The sequence below is a fragment of the Suncus etruscus genome, chromosome 3, assembly GCF_024139225.1.
Source record: "Suncus etruscus isolate mSunEtr1 chromosome 3, mSunEtr1.pri.cur, whole genome shotgun sequence".
NCBI classification, from domain to species: domain Eukaryota; kingdom Metazoa; phylum Chordata; class Mammalia; order Eulipotyphla; family Soricidae; genus Suncus; species Suncus etruscus.
Window position 1 is genome coordinate 86,881,259 of NC_064850.1, and position 13,303 is coordinate 86,894,561.

Consider the following 13,303-nt stretch of genomic DNA (forward strand, 5'->3'; position numbering starts at 1 on the left):
ACTACGCTGAGCCTCAGTGTCTGTATATTGTTTTGAACATTCTTCTTATTTTGCGATAAATTATAAACTCCCGAAAATTCCTAAGAAGTAACATCCTCTACCCAGTTTCCCTCACTGGAAACACCCTTACAATATTTGGGTTATGGAAACGGATTCCACAGTCTACAGGACATTTACATCATCATAGGGATTTTTATTTTTTAGCTGGGGTCACGTGGTTTTCAATAGTGCTAATATTCGTGCTTGAGGCAAACAATGCCCCAGCAGCACACCCACCTCCAAGCGGCAGCATCTGCTCTTAGGTCCCATCCCAGCATCTCTCCACCCCCTTGGCGAACTCAGTTCTCTTGTCAGAGTCTAAGCTTTGCTTTTATGGGCCATTGTCTGTCCTCTTGCTGTTTTTGTTTATATGTATGTATATGTATATATATACATATACATATATATACACCACATAAATGCGATCATCTGATATTTGTCTTTCTCCTTCAGACTGACTTCACTTAACATGACAACCTCTAGTTCTAACCAAGTTGTAGTAAAATGCAGTTTCACATTTTCTCCTGAGCAGTATTTCACTGTGTATGAAACTAAAATATATTTATTTATTTAGTTTCTGTTTGAGGTCCCCACCTGGCTATACAGAGGGCTTACTCCTGACTCTGCACTCAGGAATCTCTGCTGTTGGAGCTTAGGGAGTGGATCCAACCCAGCTTGGCTGCAAATGTCTATCTCTCTGGTCCCTTGACCACAACTTCTTTATCCCCTTATCTAAGGACCCTTCACATAAATTCTTCATGGTGCCCTTTTATGTAAATCAACCTCTCCCCTAACCCTCATTCCTTACAACTCTAATCTATTCTCCATTTCCATAGCTTTGTCACTTGGAGAATGTTATATAAATAGAATTGTATGATACCTGACCTTTTAGTGTTGATATTAATCTCCTCAGCATTTATCTATGGAGATACATTCAAGTATCAATAGTTTATTCTTCTTTCTTTCTTTTTTCTTTTTTTTCGTTTTATTTTTTTTTGGGGGGGGTCACACCTGCCAGCGCTCAGGGGTTACTCCTGGCTCTATGCTCAGAAATTGCTCCTGGCAGACTCAGGGGATCTTTTGGGATGCCGGGATTCAAACCACCATCTTTCTGCATGCAAGGCAAATGCCCTACCTCCATGCTATCTCTCCTGTCCCTATTATTTTTTTTTTGTTTGTTTGTTTCTGGGCTACACCTGGCAATACTCAGAAGTTACTCCTGACTCTGCACTCAGGAATTACTTCTGGCAGTTCTCAGGGAACCATAGGGATTGAACCCAAGTTGACCATGTGCAAGGTTTATTTTTGAATAGCAATTTATGGAATAAATATATACTTGTAATTTTGGGGGGTGAAGGTGAAAGAGACAATCATGTGAAATGCTCAGTTAAAAGTCCAACAGGTTGCAAAAGACTACTAAACCACTAATATTTGGAAGAACGCACACCTAACAGTGCTCAAGTGTAACTCCTGGCTTTTGAACTCAGGAATCACTCCTAGCAGGCTTGGGGGACCATTAAGGATGCTGGGGATCACTGATTTTTGTTTGGCTCTTAGTATTCAGAGTTTATGCCTGGCTCTAAACTCAGGGATTACTCTCTGAAGGGTTTTGAGGAACCTATGGGGTGCTGGAGATTGAATCCAGATTGACTGCATATAAGGCAAGTGCCTTACCTGCTGTATTTTCTCTCCAGCCCCATACTTTTAAATTTAAATAGCATTGCATTCTAACATTTTGCAAGTTTTAAGTGCAATCACTCTAAATCTCTGTGTATATACTACATGAAATGCACATGCAAAGACCAATTCTTAAAGCACTGTACCCCTAAAAGCACCTTGGTACATGCTCAAGCACTGCAATGTGACTCCTGGTCATTGTTTAACATCACCCCAGGATAGGAGCATAAGAAACCCAATTTTGATTTCCACCATACAACTGACCCTCTTTTATTATTTTAATTATGTTGTTTTAGGGCCATATCTGACTGTTCAGGGATCACTCCTGGAAAGGCTCAAGGAACTATATGTGGTGCTGGAATTAAAGCCAGATTGGCTGCATGAAAGGAAAGCCTTACCCACTGTTTTAACTTTCCAAAGTTCAATTGTTTTTAAAATAAAAAGGAAGAAAGGAACTCAGGGCTTATGCAACGCTAGATGTGAGGGGTTTCGGTTTGACATGAGGAAAAGAAGGTGGTCATATGCTGGAATAGGCAGTGAGGAGTCCTTGGACTCCCCACTTCTGCTAGCCATGCCTTAGAGCTAAGTGCACTGAAGCCAGGCCTGAAAACCTCAGTTGACTCAGGGAATCTTAAGTAGTGGTTGCTAGGTTACCAGCTTCCTCTGGGTGCCCTAAAGTGAGGACTAAAGGATGTCACCTGGCCAGGGAGATTGGGGGTGAGGGAGATGCCTCAAGCTGAGATTTCCAGAGCAAGCAACTGGCCTGGCTGGAGGGCCTGTTCCTGTGCCTTCCCAGAGCCTCCTCTGGACCACACTTAGGTTCAATCCCCAGCACTGCATATGGTTCCCTGAATAGAGCACAGCACCAGGAATAAGCACAGTCAGGTGTGGTCAAAAACAAAACAAATAAAACAAAAATAAAGAGATTGGGGGCCGGAGAGATAGCACAGCAGTGTTTGCCTTGCAAGCAGCCGATCCAGGACCTAAGGTGGTCCCGGCGTCCCATATGGTCCCCCATGCCTGCCAGGAGCTATTTCTGAGCAGATAGCCAGGAGTAATCCCTGAGCACCGCCAGGTGTGCCCCCCCCCAAAAAAAAAAAACCAAAACAAATAATTAAAAAATAAAGAGATTGGAGTTTTGGAGCTGGGGAGAAAGTTTAAAGGGCTGTAACACGTGATTTGCATTCAGGAACTCTTGTTCAGTCCTTGGCAATGCATAGTTCACTCTGAGTGACCCCTGAGTACTGCTGGGTATGTGATTGAAAGCAGAGTGGACTTCTTTGCCTTGGTTGCAAGGTGGCAATAGACCCATGAATAGGAAGAGTGAAAGTTCTTGACTTTTGTAAGAGAACTTTTTACAGCTGTGCATATTTATTAAGGGATACAGACAGCAGAAAGCCTGTGGAAGATGCTCTCAAGTCCAGAAAAACAATCATAGGACCAGGCAATAGTATAGCATGTAGGGCATTTACCTTACACATAGATCAGATGGGCACAGCTCAAAACAAAAACAAATAAAAAAAAATTACATGAGACTGGAAGGATAGAACAGTTGGTCTGGGTTCAATATCTAGCACCCCATATAGTTCCCAAACCCCCACCAGAAGTGATCCTTGATGTGAAGCCAGGAGTAAGACCTGAACACCACTGGAATTTGTGCAAAACAGAACAAAACAAAACAAATCACTTTCTTTTGGAAATTCTTTAAATTTTTTTAATTAAAAATCTTTTTAGGGGTCAGAGAAATAGCATGGAGGTAAAGCATTTGCCTTGCACGCAGGATGGTGGTTTGAATCCCAGTATCCCATATGGTCCCCCAAGCCTGCCAGGAGCAATTTCTGAGCATAGAGCCAGGAGTAACACCTGAGCGCTGCCAGGTGTGACCCAAAAACCAAAAAAATTTTTTTATTTAACACAATGCAATAATGCCTCTGCAATCCTATGTTCATAGCAGCACTATTTACAATAGCCAAATCTGAAAACAACCCAGATGCCCAACAACAAATAAGTGGCTAAAGAAACCGTGTTACATCTACACAATGGAATACTGCATAGCTGTTAGGGAAAACGAAGTCACAAAATTTATCAATACATGGATAGACATGGAGACTATTATGCTGAATAAAATAAGTCCAGAGGGAGATAGACACAGAATAGTATCATTCATCTGTGAGATTTAAGAAAAAATAAAAGACAGTATAGCAATTATACTCAGAGACAATAGAGATAAGGACCAGAAGGATCAACTGATGATATGAAGCTTACCACAAAGTGTGATAAGTGCAGTTAGAGAAATAACTACACTAATAACAACTGTGACAATGATAGAGAAAAAAATACAATGCCTGTCTCAAAGACAGGCAGGGGAGGGGGGAGGTGGGAAATGGGGGACGTTGGTGGTGGGAAATTGCACTGGTAAAGTGGGTGTGCATTTTATGGCTGAAACCCAATTATGAACACATTTGTAACCATGGTGCTTAAACAAATAATTTATTAATAAACAAATAAATAAATAAATAATCTTTTTGGTTTTGTTTTGGTTTTGAGTCACATCTGGTAGTGCTTAGGGCTTATCCCTGGTTCTGCACTCACAAATCACTCTTGGTAGATTTAGGGGACAATATGGGGTTCCAGGGATCAAACCCATGGCAGCTACATGCAAGGCAAGTGGCCTACCAATGGTATGATCCTCAGCCCATTTTTTTTTATTTGTTAGGAACTTATTTTAATTTTATTTATTTATAGGAGAAGTATTGGCTACACTGATGGTGCTTGGGGGCTACTCTTAGAGCTGTGTTCAGTAGTCCTTGCTCCATGTGCCATGTGGTACTAGGTAATCCATCCAGGTCAGTCACACATAAGCAAGTACTTTAACTCCTATGCTATGTCTCTAATCCCAAGACCTTTTCTTTAAGCCACACATTATTGCTTTTCGGCCTTTTGGCTAAGATCAAGTGTAGTATCTGGTCTTATAAGTTTAATATCTGATAGATCGTCTATCCTATGACAATATATTAAATAAATTAAATAAATTTTTGGCACTAGCTTGCTCTGTCCATTCCATGCATCAACCTCGTATTGCAGTATCTCCAGGAATGGTACATTCCTTGGGTGCTCTGTGTTAGGCTTATTAGGCCACTTCTGTCGGGGCAGAAAGATAGTACAGCAGGTGGGGTGTTTGCTGTGCATGTGGCCAACCTGGGTTTAATCTCTGGCATCCCATGTGGTCCCCTAAGCACTGCTAGAAATAATCCTAAACATAATCTGGGAATTAATCCCAGAGCATCAGCAGGTGTGGCCCAAAACATTAAAAATAATGAAGTCAGGATAGAGTCCACTTTGTAAATAATTACCTGATCAGCTTGGATGTAATAGAGAGGTGGTGGGAGACATTTCTCCCAGTGAGGGCCAAGATAGCCGGGGCTCTCAACATGGAAGTCTCCTAGGGTCTCCCCCTGCCCATCCCCAACTTCATCCTGAAGGGAGATTCAGAACTAGGGCCAGGGATGGAGCACAGGTTAGGGGGTGCATGCTTTTCACACACAGACCCTAATTCGATCTCCTACATCATGTGGCCCCAGTCATCATGGAGGATCCCTAGTTGCCCCCACCCCACCCCAGCACCATCCCTGGTGTCTCAGCCCTGATCCTAAATGCAAAACCTTAGCCTCATTCTTATTCTGCAGAATCCTTGGCCCAGGTGGACAACTATCAGTGGAAGTGGTCCACAGGCTCTCTACTTGGGTGACCCCCAAAATATTTAGGGTGTAGGTGTATTTGAGAGGGGCTGGTGTGATTCAAATGTCTGCAGATGGAATTAGAATCTGCATCTGTCCTGAGTGTGGTTATCTGGGTTCTGCAGAATGACAAAGCCATTGGGACCTCTCTCTTCCACATTGGCAGTGGAGTAGGCATTAGGGATATGCTTTTCCTCTCCTGCCTCTCCAGAGCACAGTGGCTACCTGGCAGCCCCAGGGCACCATTAGGGGATGACTCTATGTGACCAGCCCCCTGTTGACTATTGTGGAACAGATATAAGAGGGGAGGAGATAGATGCAGGGTCTTATTGTCAGACTCAGAAACCACACAATTCAGGCAGAGTTGGAACACAGCCAGAGTCTGTGTGAGCTGATGAGTGCAGGAAGGGAAAGTTCACGGGAAAGACCTTGGCTACCCCTGGGCCTCCTGTGAACTTCTAGGAGTAAATGGGGAGCCCTGAGGTCCGGAGAAGCATTTCCTGCCCAGGAGTGTAGAGACTTTATGCTGCCCTGAGGTGGGGTGCAGAGTCACTCCTGCAGACACTAGAATCAGGAAAGGACCAGATTGTCAGAGATATTTCCAAAACAGCATGTTGAACTGTATGGCCCTGGCTAGTATCAGGTGGGCCCAGAATCTGAGAAGGAAGAAAGAGAAAGTAGTGCAAGCGTTCTCTTAGCTGGGGTATTCTTTACCCCTAATGACTAAAAGGGTGGTGGCCCTAGAGAGAGATTTAGCCATAGCCCCACAAAAGCATGTTCTAGAAGGGTGGCCTGGGGTTGCAAATACACAGTTTACTGTGCCACTCTCATAGGCCTTGCCAGGCACCAGAAGGGACCCTCGCCTGGTTGTCACACCATCCATTCTCTTCCTGTTGGTCTGATGATGCTATGGCTAATTAGCTATGGCCAATGGCCAGGCTCAGTATGATCTTGCTTCCTGGAGGGCCCATGGACTTCTCAGGCTGCAGGATAGGAGACAGAGAATATACAGGTTCAAATATCCCTGTACTGGTTCTTTTTGTTTTTAAACATTTATGAGTTTCAGCCATAAAATGCACACACCCCTTAACCAGTGCAACTTTTCTACCAAAATGTCCTCCATTTCCCTCCTCCCCCACCCCCTGCCTGTCTTTGAGACAGGCATTGTATTTTTCTCTCTATCACTGTCATGGTAGTTGTTAGTGTAGTTATTTCTCTAATTGAACTCACCACTCTTTGTGGTAAGCTTCATATCATGGACTGGTCCTTCCAGCCCTCATCTCTATTGTCTCTAGGTATTATTGCTATACTGTCTTTTTTCTCTTAAATCCCACAGATAAATGATACTATTCTGTGTCTATCTCCCTCTCCCTTGGCTTATTTTACTCAGCATTACAGTCTCCATGTCATCCATGTATAGGCAAACTTTGTGACTTCATTTTCCCTAACAGCTACATAGTATTCCATTGTGTAGATATAACACAGTTTCTTTAGCAACTCATTTGTTGTTGGGCATCTGGGTTGTTTCCAGATTTTGGCTATTGTAAATGTCCTGCTATGAACATGGAAGTGCAAAAGGCATTATTGTATTCTGTTTTTGTGGTCCTATGTTATATCCCTAGGAGTGGTATTGCTGGATCACATGGGAGCTCAATGTCCAGTTTTTAAGGAATGTCCATATTGTTTTCCAGAAAGGCTGAACTAGATGGCATTTCCACCAGCAGTAAATGAGAGTTCCTTTCTCCCCACATCCACACCAGCAGTGGTTGTTCTGGTTCTTTGTGATGTGTGCCAGTCTCTATGGCATGAAATGATATCGCATGGTTGTTTTTATTTGCATTTCCCTAATTATTACTGATGTGGAACATTTTTCAGGTGCCTTTTGGCCATCTGTATTTCTTCTTTGAGTACATGTCTATTCATTTTTTCTAACACCATTTTTTGATGGGGTTAAATGTTTTTTTCTTGTTAAGTTCTGTCAGTACCATGCACATCTTAGATATTAACCTCTTATCTGATGGGTACTGGGTAAATAATTTCTTCCATTCCATGAGTGACCTTTTAACCCTAGTTGCTGTTTCCTTTGAAGTGCAGAAGCTTTTCAGTTTGATGTAATCCCAGTTGTTTATCTCTGCTTCCACTTGTTTGGACAGTGGTGTTTCCTCCTTGAAGATGCCTTTAATTTTAATGTCATGCAGTGTTTTGCCTACATTTTCCTCTATAATCTTATATTTTCAGGTGTGATGTCAAAATATTTAGTCGATTTTGATTTGTCCTTTGTGCATGGTATTAGGTAGAGGTCTGAATTCACTTTTTGCATGTATCTGACCAGTTGTCCCAACACCACTTGTTGAAGAGGCTTTCCTTGTTTCATTTTGTGTTTCTTACCTCTTTATCAAGGATTAATTGATTGTATGTCGGGGGGGGGGGTCATTCTCTGAATATTCAAGTCTATTCCACTGATCTGAAGGTCTGTCTTTATTCCAATACCATGCTGTTTTAATGTTTATTGCTTTGAGTACAATTTAAAGTTGAAAAAGTGATGTCTCCAATCTTGGCGTTTATTGTTCCAAATGATTTTCAGGAGTGTTTGATCCACTTCTTTGAATAATGCCATGGGTATCCTTAGATTAAATCTGTATAATGCTTTGGGTAGTATTGCCATTTTAATGTTGTTAATCCTCCCAATCCATGATTTCCCTTTGAATTTCAGTTGTATCGGTAGTAATCTCCCCCTTTTCATTTCTAATTCAGTTTATTAAGTCTCTCTTCCTTTCTTTGTGAGTTTTGCTAGTGGTTTATCAATCGTGTTTATTTTTTTAAAGAACCAACTCCTGCTTTCATGTTCTGGCTCTTTCTCTAAAACCAGACTGTGTCCATTTACACCAGGTGCTAAATGCATTAGACATCCACAGTGGAGGGACCCCCCCCTCCCCATCTCACCCCTGCACCCTCTCCACCAACAGGCTTGGAAGTCTGGGCAACTGAGAAGCAGAGACTGCAGGCTGGGAAAGGCAGGGGCTGACCACTCAAAGCGGCTCCTTAAATGCCCATTAGTAAGGTAATATTGCCGTTTCCAGAGCCAGCAGCAGCCTCCATTCTTCTTAATTAAAAAAAGCTTCATGTCCTAACAGAGCCGAGAGGACTCCTAGTAATTTACTCTCCAGCCTGCTGCTCCTGCAGGGATACACACAAGGAAGATTGATTGGCAGCTGGGCCAGCCTCCCTGTGGTGCTGGTCCTGCGCATGCGTGGGATACTGGGTTAGGGGGTTGTTGTGGGTGGAGGTGGGGGGTTTCCTGCTGAGGCACTGAGTGAGTCTGGCTCAAAACCAGGTTCCCCCCCTCACCCACCAGGATTCACCACCGAGAGGCCTCCTGCTTACCTCCTACTGGGCTCCCTTTTAGCCCAGCACAGAAGCTCCCCTGTGGGCCCTGTGGCAGGCTGCCCCAGGAGTAAACCCTGTGCCCTCTACCATCTTAAAGACAGCCACTGGGCTTCGCTGTGATTGTTCTGCTACACCGGGCATCAGGAAGATGGTTTCGCAGCGTTTTTCCTGCCTTGATCCCAGGTTCTGAGTTTGATGTCTTGGATTCATATCTATAGGGACTGGGAGGGTACGAGGATGCCACAGAATGCCATTGGCCTCTGAAAGCCAGGAGTCAGAGTAGATGATTCAGTACAGGGACAGTGGCACCCCTGCCTCACCTGCAGGATCTGTTAGGTGAGTCCAACTCCCTTCTCTCCTGTGCGTGCACAGGCCCACACAGGCTTTCTTATATATGTGTACGCACACGTGCCTTTGGTTCAGGACCGTGCAGAAGAGGGGGTGAGGACTCAGATGGGTAGTGACCAGGCCTGCATCAACCCTCTTCTGGGGTAGGAGCAATAAGACAGTGGTGAGGTCATTTGGCTTAACCCAGCCCACCGGGTTTGAATCCTTGGCATCCCATATGGTCCTTAAGCATTGCCAGGAGTGACTCAGGAGTGCAGAGCAGGGATGCACTGATGGGTTTATTCCAAAAAACCAAAATCAAAAACAAACAAAACTTCTGTTGTGGGGCGTGACTCCTGCAACAGCTAGTGACCCTGTTCTCTATGCTAGATGGGGAAGCAGGCAGGCAGGACGTATGGAGTAAGAACAGGTGTGGGGAAAGAGGACATGAGACAGCTGGGCCTGGGTGACAGGAGGCCCACCCTTAGCAGCTGGGCCCCCAGGGCAGGGGCAGGGTGGAGGAGCCCCAGGGAACCTTCCTACTCCCACACATGCAAGGAAGCTGGTTCAAGGACACAGCTCTGCTGCTAGGTTTGGAACACCTCTGTCACTGCCTGCCCTGATGGCTGACAGAGGACCACCTCTAGGGAGCCCAGTGTTCTGCTCTCAGGTGCCCTCAGGATTTCTGGAAGTCCCCACCCTGGGAACTATGTTGAGAAGTTCTGTGGAAACTGACTCCACTAGACCACAGGGAAAGGTAGAGATAGTTAGTGATCTCCAGCCGCCCCAGATTTGGCTCCTTGACTGTCCACCTTGTGACTGAAACTTTTATATTACTATCATGAAGCCACATGCCCCAGTGCTTAGGGCGCCATGTGGTTCTGGGATCAGACCCAGGCCTTGCCCAGGCAAGGCATGTGCTCCAACACTTGAGTCAAATTTCCCAGCTTTTTTTTTTTTTTTTTCCCCCACCCCAAATTTCCCAGCTTTGATTTTTTTTTTTTTAGGGGGTAGAGGGGGAAGGGTACACCCAGCACCCAGCAGTGCTCAGGTCTTACTCCTGATTGTGCTCAGGAATCACTCCTGACGGGCTCGATTGGATGGAACCAGGGGGTCAGTTATGAGCAAGTGCAAGTCTCTTACTCCATCTCTCTCTCTCCTCTCTCTCTCTCTCTCTCTCTCTCTCTCTCGATCTCTCTCTCTCTCTCTCTCTCTCTCTCTCTCTCGCACAATGTTTTTTTAATGATTGAGGGATAATGAAAAAAATAATTCATGACTTTTGAAGATAATAAGGAATTTTTCCAGTGGGTTTAAGAAAGTTTCTGGAGCACAGACATCTCACTCGCTTGCCTGCTCTGCTGTGGAAAATAGGAAATACCAAATCCTTCCCAGAAACTGTGCATTCTGTCCCCACCTTTTCTTTAAGGGCTCTTTTAAGGAAAGTGAAGGGTGCACCCTTTCTTACCAGCTTCTCCCTTACCTTGGCACATTATGCTGGCCTAGTAACTAGTGGCAGTGGAAGAAAATGAAACCTTTGCTTGCCACTTGCTATTCAATAAGCACATTTCCCTTTTTGCTTGCCTAATTAATCCAACTATTATGAGAGGTCCAAACACTACCAACTACTCAGAGGCTGCTACCATGATACTCAGAGGCTAGAGGGGTCAGGAAACTTACCCAGACTTTCTTTCTGTTCTTTTCTTTCTTTCTTTTCTTTCTTTCTTTCTTTCTTTCTTTCTTTCTTTCTTTCTTTCTTTCTTTCTTTCTTTCTTTCTTTCTTTCTTTCTTTCTTTGTTTCTTTCTTTTTTTTTTTTGTTTGTTTTTGGGCCACACCCAGACTTTCTTTCTGTTCTTTTCTTTCTTTCTTTCTTTCTTTCTTTCTTTCTTTCTTTCTTTCTTTCTTTCTTTCTTTCTTTCTTTCTTTCTTTCTTTCTTTCTTTCTTTCTTTCTTTCTTGTTTTTGTTTTTGTTTTTGTTTGTTTTTGGGCCACACCCGGCGGTGCTCAGGGGTTACTCCTGGCTGTCTGCTCAGAAATAGCTCCTGGCAGGCACGGGGGACCATATGGGACACTGGGATTCGAACCAACCACCTTTGGTCCTGGATCAGCTGCTTGCAAGGCAAACACCGCTGTGCTATCTCTCCGGGCCCTCTTTCTTTCTTTCTTTCTTTCTTTCTTTCTTTCTTTCTTTCTTTCTTTCTTTCTTTCTTTCTTTCTTTCTTTCTTTCTTTCTTTCTTCCTTCCTTCCTTCCTTCCTTCCTTCCTTCCTTCCTACCTCCTTCCCTCCCTCCCTCCCTCCCTCCCTCCCTCCCTCCCTCCCTCCCTCCCTCCTTCCTTTCTTCTTTCTTTCTTTCTTTCTTTCTTTCTTTCTTTCTTTCTTTCTTTCTTTCTTTCTTTCTTTCTTTCTTTCTTTCTTTCTTTCTTTCTTTCTTTCTTTCTTTCTTTCTTTCTTCTTTCACTCTTTCTTTCTTTCTCTCCCTCTTTCTCTCTCTCCCTCCCTTCCCTCCTTTCCTTCCTCCCTCCCTCCTTTCTTCCCTCCCTCCCTCCCTCCCTCCCTCCCTCCCTCCCTCCCTCCCTCCCTCCCTCCCTCCCTCCCTCCCTCCCTTCCTTCCTTCCTTCCTTCCTTCCTTCCTTCCTTCCTTCCTTCCTTCCTTCCTTCCTTCCTTCCTTCCTTCCTTCATACCCAGCAATGCTCAGGGCTTACTCCAGGCTCTGTGCTCAGGAATCTCCCCTGGTGGTGTTCAGGGACCATATGGGGTGCCTAAGATTGGGGCCCCATTGGTTGTATACAAGACAATTGCTGTACTATCATTCCAGCCCTTGCTCTGTGTTTTTTTTTTTTTTTTTTACTGTTGGACTGGAGGGAATCATGGGCTCAGACTGAGGTCTGTCTGACTGTAAATACCAGCTCTGCCCCATGCCCCCAGAATTATAGATGAGCTCCAGGGGTGCAGTGAGGACCCACCCCATGCTTTATGTTGGGGTATCCTGTGAAAGCGCAGGGGGTTGAGTCTCAAGCTCCAGGGACCCAACCCTGCCCCAGGCTCTGAATGGGGCTTTGCATAAGGAGAGTGTGGTCCCCAGAGGAAAGAGGGACAACCCCTCCCCAGTGCTGACTTTCTCAACTGTTGCTCTTTTTTTTCATCACTTGTTAGCTTTCCTTCTGAAGATTCAATTTGCATTTAAATAGAAAACCTCAGAGATGGCTGTGATAGAACATTAAGGGGCTAATTATAAATTCATTTCTCCTTCACTTTTTTTTTCAGCCACCCAAGGAATTGAATGGGGGACTGGGGGACTGGAGAATGGGGGGGCTGGGGGGCTGACTGCAGCAGCAGGTAGTGAAGTGGGGCTGGGGCTTGTGCCAGCAGTACAGGAGGCAGTGCAAGGAGCCTGACCTTGGAGATGGCAACGGGCTGACTGCAGGGCAGCACCAACTGACCTCACCTTGGTGATCTATGCGAGCCAGCACCCATGTCACAGTGGCACAGGGTGGTGGTGTCCACCGTTGTCACTGGGCAGGTCCTTGTTCTCCCAAGACGGGAATATCATGGGAGTCAGAGTGCATACTGCAAAGACACTTCTCATCTCCTATGCACAGTACAGTCACTCCAGACTTTATCGTCTTTCTGGAGACAGCACTAGGAGCAGGACTCCAGGGCTTGGTTCAGGATGAACATTCATATGCGGTAGAAACTAATAGTCAGAGCTAAGACCAGATCACTGATTTCTGAACATTTATATGTGGCTCTGAGGGAGGGAGACAGCATCCCAGCCTTTCTCATTTGTAGTGTTCACACCAGTCCGGGAATATCTGAGAGTCTATTCATTGCTGTGAGTCAGGCTCACTCTGGTTTAATGATTCTTGGCCTGTCTTTTCTCGGACTCATGCCACTCTAGTCTCTTGTCTCTCTGCATTTTACATGGCGGCTTATAGCAACACAGTTAGTCAGTTATAGTAACCACAGTTATTCACAGGGGTAAAACTGTGAAGTAAGTCAAGTTTGATTATTTGCATTTCACAGGAGAGCAAATGCAAAGGTGTCCATATGTGTGTCCATATGTCCAGTTAAGCAGAAACGTGGCCAGAGTTCGAGTCTGATCTCAGGGACCTCAGGGAGTGTGACTCTTTTCAGTG

The 13,303-nt window shown here is 44.7% G+C and overlaps 1 protein-coding gene and 1 non-coding gene across 2 annotated transcripts in view; one reads left to right on the forward strand and one right to left on the reverse strand.

The window, feature by feature from the left end:
- Positions 1–13,303, reverse strand: part of KLHDC8A (kelch domain containing 8A) — a 120,104-nt gene that overhangs the window by 9,414 nt on the left and 97,387 nt on the right. The window lies entirely within an intron of this gene.
- On the forward strand, positions 4,641–4,825 carry LOC126005417 (U2 spliceosomal RNA). The gene has a single exon (XR_007494516.1). It is a non-coding gene; the product is annotated as a U2 spliceosomal RNA (small nuclear RNA).